At 35.4% G+C, this 14,591-nt stretch overlaps 1 protein-coding gene across 1 annotated transcript in view; it reads right to left on the bottom strand.

Moving 5' to 3' along the window:
- The window catches only part of LOC110454766 (CUB and sushi domain-containing protein 1-like), a 74,020-nt gene extending 72,131 nt beyond the window's left edge, over positions 1–1,889 (bottom strand). Inside the window, exon 1 of the mRNA XM_021504460.1 lies at positions 1,425–1,889. The gene's annotated coding sequence lies outside the window, so the exon portion shown is untranslated. The remainder of the gene's footprint in view (positions 1–1,424) is intronic.
- Between the last annotated feature and the right edge of the window lie 12,702 nt (positions 1,890–14,591).

Here is a 14,591-nt window from a genome sequence, read left to right as displayed (position 1 = left end):
GGGGGGGGGGGGGGGGGGAAATCTCCCTCAAATTTCAGCATTTACTTCATTCCTAAGGTAGAAAAAGGCAATTTCAAACTAGACACAAATTATTCAGATATATCTTTAAATTTCAAAGTACATGTTATCCTAATTAACAGCCAAATATTTAGTCTGAAATGTCACAATTTAAAGTTTTATCAAGTAAAACAAACGATAATATACCAGCTAATATAAAAAAAAAAAAACTATAATTTTACAAAAACTTAAAATTTTATAACAGATTCAGGTAATCTTCTATTATTATTATTATTCTCTTTATTGCCTCCAAAGATGAAGATTACAAAGTAATGTGGAACATATATACAAAGTATTTGGTATATATACACGAATACGTAATATGCATTACATGAATATACACTTTATGTAAAGAGATGTGTATATAAAATGTAAAATAATAGAATATTTTAGAGTAAATCTAAAAAGTTTCAATATACAGATTATAAATTGATTTGCACAAGCCAAGTAAATTATAATAAATTGTATTGATACGTGGTACGTAATACTGATACATGACTATGTATAGACATCAATGTATCGTTGTATTTGTAAATACATGCAATAAAGACATTTATTGTAACATACAAACTATAAACGCGGAGGATACATGTGTGGGTCTGGATCACATAAGGGTGGGGGATATCCCCACCTGCGATCTCAAGATCTGGGAGAGAGTGTAAATAGACACTAAACAGTATATCCTTGATATTAATTATGCAGAACCATAGTTGATCCCTCAACTCGGAAGTATAAGTACACTGTAGCACTAGATGTGTCATTGGGTACATGAATTGATATAAAAACCCACATTTATGACATAATTCCATGGTAGTCAAGCTATGGATGGTTACAACTATTATCATCATATATTTTATATATTCTCTGTATTGAGGAAATCGAAGCGCTAGCTTCCATAAAGTATTAGCTTTGAGTTGGTTATGTATTTCTCGAAACCTTGTAAAATCATTATCAACTTTCATACGTTCCTTTAGATTGTGTCCCTCATATTTCATTACAGAATTATATACAGTTTTACAAAAACAAACTGTATTAAGGGAGAGAAAAAAATCTCCCTTAAATTTCAGCATTTACTTCATTCCTAAGGTAGAAAAAGGCAATTTCAAACTAGAAACAAATTATTCCGATATATCTTCGAATTTCAAAATATGTGTTATCCTAATTAACAGCCAAATATTTTGCAGGAATGTCACAATTTAAAGTTTTATCAAACAAAACAAACGGTAATATACCAGCTTATATAAAAAAAAAAAAAACACTATAATTTTACAAAAACAATGGGGCTTACTGGTAGAAGAAAAACTAAAGTGGAAGGGCTTAATGGGTAGGAGCGAGGAGAGGGTGAATGGGTCTAAATGTCTGTTTACCTTCTGATGAACCTAAAACCTTTGATCTTGCCATGAAGAGAAGTCTGTTTCAATCTTGTCAGATGTCAGTTGATTGAGTGCACCCTCTTCTCCAGGAGAAATAGTCATTAATTTCATCATAAATAAGATCTGTAGCGGACTGGACTAGGTAGATCAACAGCAACCAGGTTGCTCAATTGGTCTGTCCAGAGGTCAGAGGGTCCTCGGTTCAAATCCTGGTCCGGCCGCGCATTTCAAAATCGGGAGTCTTCCTCCAAAAAAGGGAAAGTTGATTGTGTACTAGCCTCACCTATAATAGACTAGTGTCTATACGTTTACCCACTTACACGTGTTTTGTTAACAACGCAATACTTGAACACAGCTCGTATGTAACGCATTATTCAGTCAGATGTCAAGAGTTACCAAATAGCATCATAAGTTGTCCGACAAAACTTCCCAACCGTGTATTCTAACCACTGAATTATTTCAAAAGATTCGTCTCATTCCAGCAAGATCAGAGTCACGTTACAAATGTCTGAAATACACATATGCTATACTGATACGGGTCACAACACACATAAACATAGACATTTGTAACGTGACCCTGTGAGCAAAGCGAAGGTAATGCGCTGCCATGTTGTATATTTACTTGGCTTGCGCTCTGAACCGGTCACGTACGTCGTCATCCTCGGGGTATGATAGAACAGTTAAGGGTTGAATACGCAAATTCATACAATAATGCATACATTATGAAATTGTTATATTTGTAATTATTTATTGATCATCTAATTGCATTTTTTATCTTTGTTAGTCGCAATCCGCTAATTCACGGAATTAGGTTATCTAAGTCCGTGGTTAATTTAACTGTATTTAATTGACCAAAATAAAATTGAATAAAATAATAATAGTATTAAGCTGGCATTATTTTGTAATGTTCATGAAATTACAGAATAAAATTTATGTGAACTTCTGATTACAAAGGTAAAAAAAAGCAACGTAAAATGTATGTGTAAATCCGGAACCTTACACCCGGTAACCGCTTTCCAGAGAAGATGCCCCGAGTGTAATTGGCTAACCAAACCTAGCCTTGAAATAAGATGCATATTTTCTTGTTTTCTTCATACAATCATCTTAGATGATCAGCATGTATCGATATTCTATCTATTATACCTTTTGTCTTCGAGATGGCGATGGTTCATAGGTTAATTAACATATCTTACTTCTTTCAAAAACCAAAATAAAAGATCCTAGGACAGAAACTGTTTACTAGCTAGGTTTCTAGTGATATCAACTGAAAACGAAACAAAAGCAACAAAACCAATAAAATGTCCCCTTTTTTTCATTGAAAACACAATAAACCGACCCCAGCTGGAACACTTCGATCGGGAAAATCAAAATAAACGGGTAGTAAAAGGTCAAAATCCTCCAAAAGATGACAAATTTCTTAGAAATTCCCCGAAAAAAAAATAGTACCTCCTATATCTTAGAAAGTATCCGTTGCTCGGCGTTTTATGGAGAAACAAAGAGAGATAATCTCCAGACCACAATGAAAATATCACCAATGTCCGCCATATAAAACAGAACGACGAACCCATAAAAACTAACTCAATATCACCAATGTCGCCTTATAGAACGGTACACCCATAAATATTAACGCATTACTACTCCAATTCCAAATATGTTTTGAAATATGTTTTGATGTTATCAAGGTAATTCTCTTCGGTGCTTCCATAGTCAATGTTTTGATCGTCACGAAGCATGGTTTCTTTGTAGCATTACTGGTCACGATAGTGACCAATTCGACTGCTAGTTGCGCCAACTTCACAGGAAAGGGACCCTCCAAACTTGAGACAAGTTCCAGCAATTGAATAGTCCGAATTATTCAGACGTTTTATCGACTTTTTTTTATATCGGTCTGTCCTCGATTAACGTCAGATATCCGGCCCTTTATAACACATTAAACTTTACCTGAACATAAAATGAATTGTTAATAATTTACAGTTTCGTTTGTTTGATCTTATTTTTACAATTTTGACGACTGTGCATTTACTACAATGACTTTTTTTAGTAGTGATGTGCTTTAAAACAAACATATATGTATATATACAGTGTCTAAATATGTATCCTACCCGAAGACTATAAAGTGTATTTACATAAGTATACATATTATGTTAAATATATTATGTTAACAGCATCCTATCGCGAACACATATTATACATTGTATATACTTTGTACACAAATATAAAATGAAGATCTCTGTCCTAACCAAACACTGTAATATATTGAACTCGTAAATTTACCTACATTTATCTTACATCATCATGCATGACAATTACCAGTGGGTAAACCCGTTTTTGAACTAATATAAAAACGTTAATGATGGGAAAGAGACACTGGCAATGCACTGACATAACACGCTAGATAGTGGAGTGGTTGTGATTGGATCTCCATTAAAAGAAAACCGTCTGGTGAATCTGGTGGCAGCGGGTACTTTATGCGTGACGTCATTTGCTGATATGTATTGAGGTACACTTTTATCCCTTATAAGAAACACTGTATAGGTACGTCTGTGTAATAACCAAGTCACGGTATGATATAAACGGTTGTAAATTTTAGCTCACCCGTCTACGTGAATCTATTTGAACCATCTGGTAGACATGTCACACGTATACTTCACAGTTTGGTGTCAATCATGATTTTGCCGACGGCTGTTGCTTTTAATTTACGAAATTCATTGGTTAGTCGTTTTTAGTCGGTGTATTACAGATGATAGAAATATAACTAATTTAAATAGGTATTAGACAATAAATCCCTCCGTCTTTAAATTAGTTATATTTCTATCATCTGAAAATTCGAAAGAATTGTGTAATTTAGGAAAATTTGTCCACCAAGCAAACATATTACGAGCAAATTATTTAGTAGATAGTTAAATGTATTAATGGAATGGCCCTGGAAATATTTGCTGTAATTAAGTTTAATGCAAAGGTTGTATCTTAAAGAATTACAAATTACTGGCTAAGTCATGCAGCAAGTTAGGCGTTAAACGCAATATGTACAAAATTAAAATGACGGCAGAATGTCGCTCACCGTAAGAGTTTCTTGTAGAACTTATTATATTTAATGGAGCAGCAGTGTGTTGACAGGACAAATTCCGTTTCATACAGACTGTCTAACACCAAGGTGCCTACATATTGTATTTGAAAATAGGGGAAAAGAGGAAAATAGTTTAGGCATCTCAACAGAAGGCGGCCTTGGATGGATCTCTTGCAAAGTAAACCAACTGGTCGACGTTTGCTGACGACTGTGGGTGAAACTGAAGCGTGTTGATAGCAATGGGCCATCAACATAAAACTTCCCAACTGGTCACCAACAGCCACGTGTAGTCGAAAGAATAGTCCTTAGACAACTAAACAATGGTCCTTAGACAACTAAACGATGGTCCTTAGACATTTAAACAATGGTCCTTAGACAACTAAACAATGGTCCTTAGACAACTAACCAATGGTCCTTAGACAACTAACCAATGGTCCTTAGACAACTAAACAATGGTCCTTAGACAACTAAACAATGGTCCTTAGACACCTAAACAATGGTCCTTAGACAACTAAACAATAGTCCTTAGACAACTAAACAATGGTCCTTAGACAACTAAACAATGGTCCTTAGACAACTAAACAAATCACCATGGTTATCATGTTGATAACCCTTTTCAAATCGCGATGGTTATCATGTTGATAACATTTTACAAAACACCATGGTAATCATGTTGATAACATTTTACAAAACACCATGGTTATCATGTTGATAACCCTTTACAAATCGCTATGTTGATAACCCTTTACAAATCACCATGGTTATCATGTTGATAACCTTTTACAAATCCCCATGGTTATCATGTTGATAGCCCTTTACAAATCACCATGGTTATCATGTTGATAACCCTTTACAAATCGCTATGTTGATAACCCTTTACAAATCGCCATGGTTATTATGTTGATAACCCTTTACAAATCGCTATGTTGAAAACCCTTTACAAATCGCCATGGTTATCATGTTGATAACCCTTTACAAATCGCCATGGTAATCATGTTAATAACCTTTACAAATTGCCATGGTTATCATATTGATAACCTTTACAAATTGCCATGGTAATCATGTTGATAACCTTTACAAATTGCCATGGTAATCATGTTGATAACCTTTACAAATTGCCATGGTAATCATGTTAATAACCTTTACAAATCGCCATGGTAATCATGTTAATAACCTTTACAAATTGCCATGGTTATCACGTTAATAACCCTTTACAAATCACCATGGTTATCATGTTGATAACCCTTTACAAATCGCCATGGTAATCATGTTAATAACCTTTACAAATTGCCATGGTTATCATATTGATAACCTTTACAAATTGCCATGGTAATCATGTTGATAACCTTTACAAATTGCCATGGTAATCATGTTGATAACCTTTACAAATTGCCATGGTAATCATGTTAATAACCTTTACAAATCGCCATGGTAATCATGTTAATAACCTTTACAAATTGCCATGGTTATCACGTTAATAACCCTTTACAAATCACCATGGTTATCATGTTGATAACCCTTTACAAATCGCCATGGTAATCATGTTAATAACCTTTACAAATTGCCATGGTTATCATATTGATAACCTTTACAAATTGCCATGGTAATCATGTTGATAACCTTTACAAATTGCCATGGTAATCATGTTGATAACCTTTACAAATTGCCATGGTAATCATGTTAATAACCTTTACAAATCGCCATGGTAATCATGTTAATAACCTTTACAAATTGCCATGGTTATCACGTTAATAACCCTTTACAAATCACCATGGTTATCATGTTGATAACCCTTTACAAATCGCCATGGTAATCATGTTAATAACCTTTACAAATTGCCATGGTTATCATATTGATAACCTTTACAAATTGCCATGGTAATCATGTTGATAACCTTTACAAATTGCCATGGTAATCATGTTGATAACCTTTACAAATTGCCATGGTAATCATGTTAATAACCTTTACAAATCGCCATGGTAATCATGTTAATAACCTTTACAAATTGCCATGGTTATCACGTTAATAACCCTTTACAAATCACCATGGTTATCATGTTGATAACCCTTTACAAATCGCCATGGTAATCATGTTAATAACCTTTACAAATTGCCATGGTTATCATATTGATAACCTTTACAAATTGCCATGGTAATCATGTTGATAACCTTTACAAATTGCCATGGTAATCATGTTGATAACCTTTACAAATTGCCATGGTAATCATGTTAATAACCTTTACAAATCGCCATGGTAATCATGTTAATAACCTTTACAAATTGCCATGGTTATCACGTTAATAACCCTTTACAAATCACCATGGTTATCATGTTGATAACCCTTTACAAATCGCCATGGTAATCATGTTAATAACCTTTACAAATCGCCATGGTAATCATGTTAATAACCTTTACAAATCGCCATGGTAATCATGTTAATAACCTTTACAAATCGCCATGGTAATCATGTTAATAACCTTTACAAATCGCCATGGTAATCATGTTAATAACCTTTACAAATCGCCATGGTAATCATGTTAATAACCTTTACAAATCGCCATGGTAATCATGTTAATAACCTTTACAAATCGCCATGGTAATCATGTTAATAACCTTTACAAATCGCCATGGTAATCATGTTAATAACCTTTACAAATCGCCATGGTAATCATGTTAATAACCTTTACAAATCGCCATGGTAATCATGTTAATAACCTTTACAAATCGCCATGGTAATCATGTTAATAACTTTACAAATCGCCATGGCTTTCCCTGATTTGGTAGATTACACAATAATGGGAGCACCGTGTGATGCTAGAAACGCTTCTCCTCCTGTACCACCTGGTTTTATCACCGCTGTTCGCATGGGTTGGTGACGTCTTCCTTTGCTGCCTGTCCTTTTCATATATCCTATTCTTAACGATGAGTAACACTACCATGTTTGTGTTATTTAGAAGAAAGAAAAAATGGCATTAAAAAGAATGTCAATGAAACGATTTTTAGATACTTTTCTGACACGTTTATAAACCAGGACAGCCAGAGGGTTTAAATATGTGCTTTCACTAACGTTTAGGTGATAATTCGTAAAATTAGGTGACAGTCTTTGAAATACAATGAAAACAGTCTCGTACATTGAAATAAACGAGTTGCCTTCAAATGGTAACATGCTTGTCATATATGGTACCTGTAGTCGCGTCATTTTATAATTACTCAATGTGTTAAAGACAATTATCAGCAGACGAGAGGTTTATAGTCATACGTATGGTTACCCGCCATATATCTTTTTTCGGCACTTAACACTTTATACGTATGTTAAAAATGTAAAATCTTAACATTGACATTTAATGACTATTGTCATGAATATATGTAACAGTCAGTATACTCTTCTTCCGAGGTTTGTAACGGTAGGCCTAACATCGATAAAGGTGTTTCATCTTTAACTTGTAAACGTTCTAATTTCTGTTTGGTTTTCCCTGTTTTTCGGCTTTCTCATGTATAATTGATGTGTATTTCTTCTTATAATACATTATAGAACGGATGCATATTCCATGAACACTGTGATATTAAACAATCAACTGTAAGTTTCAAAATCACACTTATCTTTAAATACTCTTTTTATGGCTGTGTTTGTGAATACTTAAGATAATTTCTATATTGGAAAACTAAGTACATTGTCCGTCGCTTTACAGTTTTAAATAGTAAAGTATCATAAACATTTTTATTTAAAGACTCGAACGATTAGATTCTTGGCAAGTATTCATTAAATAAAGCATTATGCTATGATCAGTAAAATAGTACTCGAACACACTATGCCCCTGTTCACGCTCCTAAAGCTTTATGTAACAGAAGGAACACTTACAAAAGAGGTGACACAAGTGACCGTGCTAATAACCTACGGCTACAAGGTTGTTGGTGTATAATTACACGTATATGCAATCAACCCTATCTGGTATGACATCATAATGAATAACTCCCCGCCCCACTTTTACCATTGACTTTCAACAATTGGTTACAGTCCGCCGGTCAGGAGACACAGGACGTGTTGTACAGGTACAGACTTACAAAGTGAAGATTCCCAGATAGAATACCGCGATTACATAATTTCTTAGTCAACATCAGGTATCTACACAGAAAATCCCGGTTACCGAAATTGACAGTATAAGGTTATCATTGACATATGACATAAACGTTAACAAAATGAATATTATTTCAATCACTTCATGCACTGGAAATTGATATTACCTGCTGTTAGAGCTAAGACCAAAACATCTCGAATAGTTTGACGAGAGTAATATTACGATATTGAATAAAACTACAATAGGCCTATCTGACAGAAAAAGGTACGCTCATGTATGTACAGTTAATACATCTAACACATCTAAAATTGAATATTATGGAAAATAAATCCTTATATAGAATATATCCACCTCGTGATTAAAGACGATTGGAGCTTATTGGTGTAACGTACTCTTACATATCCAAAAAGGAGTTAAAGATGACTACCAGCATATCCGCTATACAGTATCTTCGTGCAATCTAGTGGTGCATCTCTTTACAAAACGAAAATAAACTCCAAGATTAGATCAGGTATTGCCAGTCACCGTAGGTAAGGTAATTGTTGTACATGTCATTTAGCACGCCTTTCACACAGTCCACTGACAAACATGTATACGCATGACTTAACAGGGTAACTGCTTATCTAATTTGCAGCAACACAAACCTGGTAAATAATCCACTCCCTGTTTTGTTTTCTTTTAATCAAATGTGATTTTAAGTGATAACATTATATCAAATATAATATATATAATATCTAGCCATTTTATTAATTAAATTTTTTATTTCAAAAAGGATGAGATGGCACTCTCAATTAAGGAATGCATTTTATTACGTCAATTAAGGTTTTGTTTGTAATCGATATGTAGAAATAATTTCAACTGCTTTATAAATTTATTTGTTTAAATCTCAGATAATAACAGTGTGGCTGATAGTTTGAACAGTATTACTCACCACAACCAATACAAAAGAGATGACACTGAATTAAATATGATTACGTAATTAATGTCGTTCCATTCTGTCGATCTGACACAACATACTTGTACCAGGTACCTGGTCCTTCACTTCCCGGTTGGACCAATTGTCATACGACCAAGCTATTTATATTGGACAAGAAATTTCGACTTTGTACATGTTCTCATATACCCATGAACACAACCAACCAACCACAACTTATGGGAATTATTGCCGTTTGCGTGCACAATTCCGATCTAGACGGCAGTAAAATGTACTAGTATGTATTTACTTTGTATTGAATGAGATTCGCCACTATCGTATTACACTACATACTCCACTCGTTTTGAAGTTTTCAATTAATGTTTATATTAAAAACAAACTTGGTTCGTTAGATATGTAAACAGATACTTTTATCGTCTGTACTTATGTGAAATGCATTTGTTCCAAGTGTTCACTTAATAATGATCTACATTGTGTATAATAACCTACCAGAAATATATCTCAAAACAGCTTAAAATCTGTGTTGAGTCTCGTAAAGCTAACAAAGATTTAGACATCCGGGTCCGGATGTAATTTAGAAGCGGTATTCTTTTTTAATGCACACTCAAACATTTGGTTAATGTTTTTCTACGGACGCCCAACAGTGTCATATTCGAAAGGTTTTTTTTATCTTACGGCTTCCACCACTTAACGTATGAGTGTCAGCGCTAAAATGGTCATAGAAGTACTAAATGTACACCTTAAGATCATTTTTTTCAGATTTCATATTCCTACCTGCAGACGTTACCCGTTTTATTTGTTACATGCATTTGGGGAACGTCCTTTAAACTGATTCGGACCACCCTAGTTGGCTAATTTGTCGGCCTTAATTGTTATTGCAGAACTGGAACAGTAGGTTGTTGCCCACAAACACTCTGGTGTTGAATGAGACCCCTTCGGGTAGGTATTTCTCAACACTCGAAACAGAGCAGGGTCAAGGACTCTTTATCTTGGCATTCCAGAATCCGCTGACATGAAAAGGAGGAAACCTCAAGCTTGCTGCGATTTTTTTTTTCTACACAGATAGTTGTTTCTGTGTGTATCTAACCGCGACTTTGGAAGTGCTGGAGTTAGATATGGGGACGAGAATTGGGAACTTTTCCAGATACATAAGAGAAATCGAGTAGAATTACGACAAACTAGTTTCAGACGGGTCATATGCTTGGTAAGGAAGACTGAAAGCTGTTTTCGATGGTCATACGGAATTTCACTGCTTGTTCAATAGCTTCGTCGTTCTAAACCTTGACAAGGGACCAGACATGTTTTATTTTCGGTTCTATCTAGTTATGTAAGCGCTGTAGTTGCCTGGAAACGCGTTGTATTTACACCTTTGAAGCTAGGAAAGTCTCTCTCTGTAGTCTGCCCCTCTCTCATCCGCTGCCCCATGTGTTTTATCCCCGCTTTATTTTCTCTCGGATGGCGCGTCATAAAGCAGTCTTCCTCTAGGGGTTCGAGGGTTGTGATCGCAAAAGTTTTAAAATTCCAACTTTTTACACCGGGTCCAGAGACATTGGTTTACCCAAACGCTGTTAATGTATCATATAAGTGCCTATGATGAACTTGTGTCCATACAATATAAGTTAGACCCGAAGTTCAATGACAATATCCTTTTTCCAGAGATCAATCTTGCGTCGTGGGAGGACGGGCCCTTTTGGATTTCATGTCGACATCTACTACCACAACACTATGGCTACAAAGACCAGTGGGAGGCTTGCATGTCTTGCAGAATTTTATTAATGCATTGCAACCACATGTAGGATGACCATGAATTGGTCGGATACAGGTTACTATCACATGACTGAAGAGGGCTTTGGGATTTTGAATTACTCGTCATTATAGTGATGTCCTCTCGATGTATCTGTGTATGATGGTTTGGGTTGGTCGAGGCGGAAATCGTGCAGCGTAGAAATATTCGCTGTTTTTTTAGAATCTTTGCCCACATACATTAGTTTAGTAAAAAGACTTTTGGAGAAACAAACTATTCATTTATCCGTCAGCAGGACCTGTCTTCTTTCAGGCATATATTATCCCTTCTATGCACATCGCATACGACACTGGATAACTTATGATGCAGTGATCGTATTTTTAAGCCACGTCTCTGTTTCTTGTTCCTAAAGCGTTGGCAGTTTATGTTGAAGATTCGAACCGAGGTTTATCTTTTCTTCTCGTTAGAAGATAGCATAACAGGTGTAAATGATCACACTTGTGGTGTCAATGCTATCACTTTATATGTCAGTAGAGGAGTTCAGTAATAAGGTGGACGTAGGGGTTAGAGGTCATGAAGGATACGTGTATCAAACGCGGAACCCCTGGATTTCGAAAATGGTATGAACCAAATAGATTCTTTATCATCCCGAGCTGACTCGATCTGCAAAACGTGATCTTAGAGGTGCCCGGTAGACATGCCACATTTAGTGAAATATTGCTGAACATAACGGGAACCTATCATTACTTTTGATAGTCCTTTGAGAACTGAACATACCATTTTGTACGTTTAAATAGCAGTCGAAAGGAGGTTTAACTCCTTAAATTAATCTTAGACCTTGCCGTTTGGTGATATGGGTTTCTGCCACAGGTGCTGGACACACTGATATACTGTGTATATACTATATGTCAGTGTGTCAAGCACCTTTGGTTTCTGCAAAAATTTGTTACAATTAGTAATACTTTGATGAGAGAAATCTTATGTGTGACAGATTAAATAAAATGTATTTTTTGTGATCCGTCTATTTTCTAAAAGTATAGTGCGATGTCCGTAGTCTACGTTATATTCATTTTTTCCGGTAAATTGCGCACTTTTATCAATTACAACTTAATTTAATTGTAGTTTTAATATAATTTTTCCAAGAACAATTTTAGCATAACTATATAAAATTGTATCTTGACATAAAAATGAATTGTAAAAATACACCACCATACATTTCTATGACCAGCAAAGGTACGTATTTACGCACATTGATGAAACACTGTACAGGTAAAAAGAATAGCGTCTAGGATGACTGTTTGCGTGCACAGCCTATAACTTCAACATGAATTACCAGCCCAAGGTTTTTGGTGGTCACGGAATTTACCATAGTTAGACCTTTTCCCTATTGTGAGGCCTTGTTAAAATCTACCAAGTATGCATTCCCTTTCTTGTCACCATAGATATTCTCAGCGATATGTGACTTTAGGTTAAACAGACGAACCCAGGTTCTATTTGTTTCCCGAGTCGAATTCAAAGAAGATGTTTATTAAGATTGGAGTTGAATTTTTCCCAAGCAGTTTATTAGTGATCGATTCCTCCACAGTGTCCTCAGCATAATTCTAATACAATTTTAAAATAGATTCCGCTTTACCGTAGTTACTCCGTGTGTGTCCCAAGGCACCCGTCCTCAAATAAGCCTGCCTGTTGCGAGATATAAAGGTAATAGAAATATAGATAATTCTCGAAAAAAACAAAGATATTCTTAAAGTTAGCAATTAGGATTATATATGAGATATCGCTAATGTTTATAAGATATCTCCTAAATGATTAGATATATATCTTTTATTTTATAAGATGCCTTGTTCAGCTGGAGTGAATAGCGCTAGTCTGAATACCTCAATATAAGTTTGTATAGCGCTAGTCTGAATACCTCAATATAAGTTTGTATAGCGCTAGTCTGAATACCTAAATATAAGTTTATACAGACAAATTTCCGTACGAAATAAAAATTAGATCCAAATAAACTAGGCTTAATTGGTGTGTTTAAAATTACCGCATTTTTTCTTCGATAAAAATCTACATACCTACAAGAAAACAATGATTAATATATTCACACCCATCATTGCTGCACTATACATGCATGGGTTTTCCGCAGGTAATTCCAAGGATTAATAATTTTGTTTGGTATGTAAACAGAAGAGGGCGGTAATGATTTTATAATACATCTAACCCAAACTACAAATCTCTAGAAGCGCACTATGGTTATTCATGCCTCTATGAGTTTTGTGGATTTCTGAATAACAATCTTTCTTTTTTTCCAGTATAAGGTAACACAACTAAATATATGTACCTTGCCACATAACAAATCTCCTTTGCCGTGTAGTGGGATCAAATAGATGGGTAGTCGACAAACCAAGAACCTTTATTTGCATTTTATATGTAAGCAGGAAGGGCATACATTATCGTCATAGCATTGTCGGTGTGAAATATAAACCTCCAGAAGTTACGGCTGTAGTCCTGATACAGTAAAAAGTCGTGTCACGAAGATCCCAGTAAGGCCAGATCTATAAAGACGTTTGTTTACGGTTACCTGTAAGGGGCTTTTACTATCGACTCACGAAGATCCCAGTAAGGCCAGATCTATAAAGACGTTTGTTTACGGTTACCTGTAAGGTTACAGTAAGGCCAGGTATATAACAAGGTTTGATTATGGTAACCTGTAAGGGGCTTTAACTATCGACTCAGGAAGATCCCAGTAAGGCCAGATGTATAAAGACGTTTGTTTACGGTTACCTGTAAGGGGCTTTTACTATCGACTCACGCAAATCCCAGTAAGACCAAATATATATAGACGTTTGTTTACGGTTACCTGTATGGGGCTTTTACTATCGACTCAGGAAGATCCCAGTAAGGTCAGATCTATAAAGACGTTTGTTAACGGTTACCTGTAAGGGGCTTGTACTATCGACTCACGACGTTCCCAGTAAGGCCAGATATATAAAGACGTTTGTTAACGGTTACCTGTAAGGGGCTTTTACTATCGACTCACGACGTTCCCAGTAAGGCCAGATCTATAAAGACGTTTGTTAACGGTTACCTGTAAGGGGCTTGTACTATCGACTCACGAAGATCCCAGTAAGGCCAGATATATAAAGACTTTTGTTAACGGTTACCTGTAAGGGGCTTTTACTATCGACTCACGAAAAATACAGTAAGGCCAGATATATAAAGACGTTTGTTTACGGTTACCTGTAAGGGGCTTTTACTATCGACTCACAAAGATCCCAGTAAGGTCAGATATATAAAGACATTTGTTTACGATTACCTGTAAGGGGCTTTAACTATCGACTAACGAAAAA

This window comes from Mizuhopecten yessoensis, unplaced genomic scaffold, assembly GCF_002113885.1.
Source record: "Mizuhopecten yessoensis strain PY_sf001 unplaced genomic scaffold, ASM211388v2 scaffold8057, whole genome shotgun sequence".
Lineage (NCBI taxonomy): Eukaryota > Metazoa > Mollusca > Bivalvia > Pectinida > Pectinidae > Mizuhopecten > Mizuhopecten yessoensis.
Note: the sequence above shows the minus strand (reverse complement) of the source record. Positions and strands in the feature narration are given on the sequence as shown.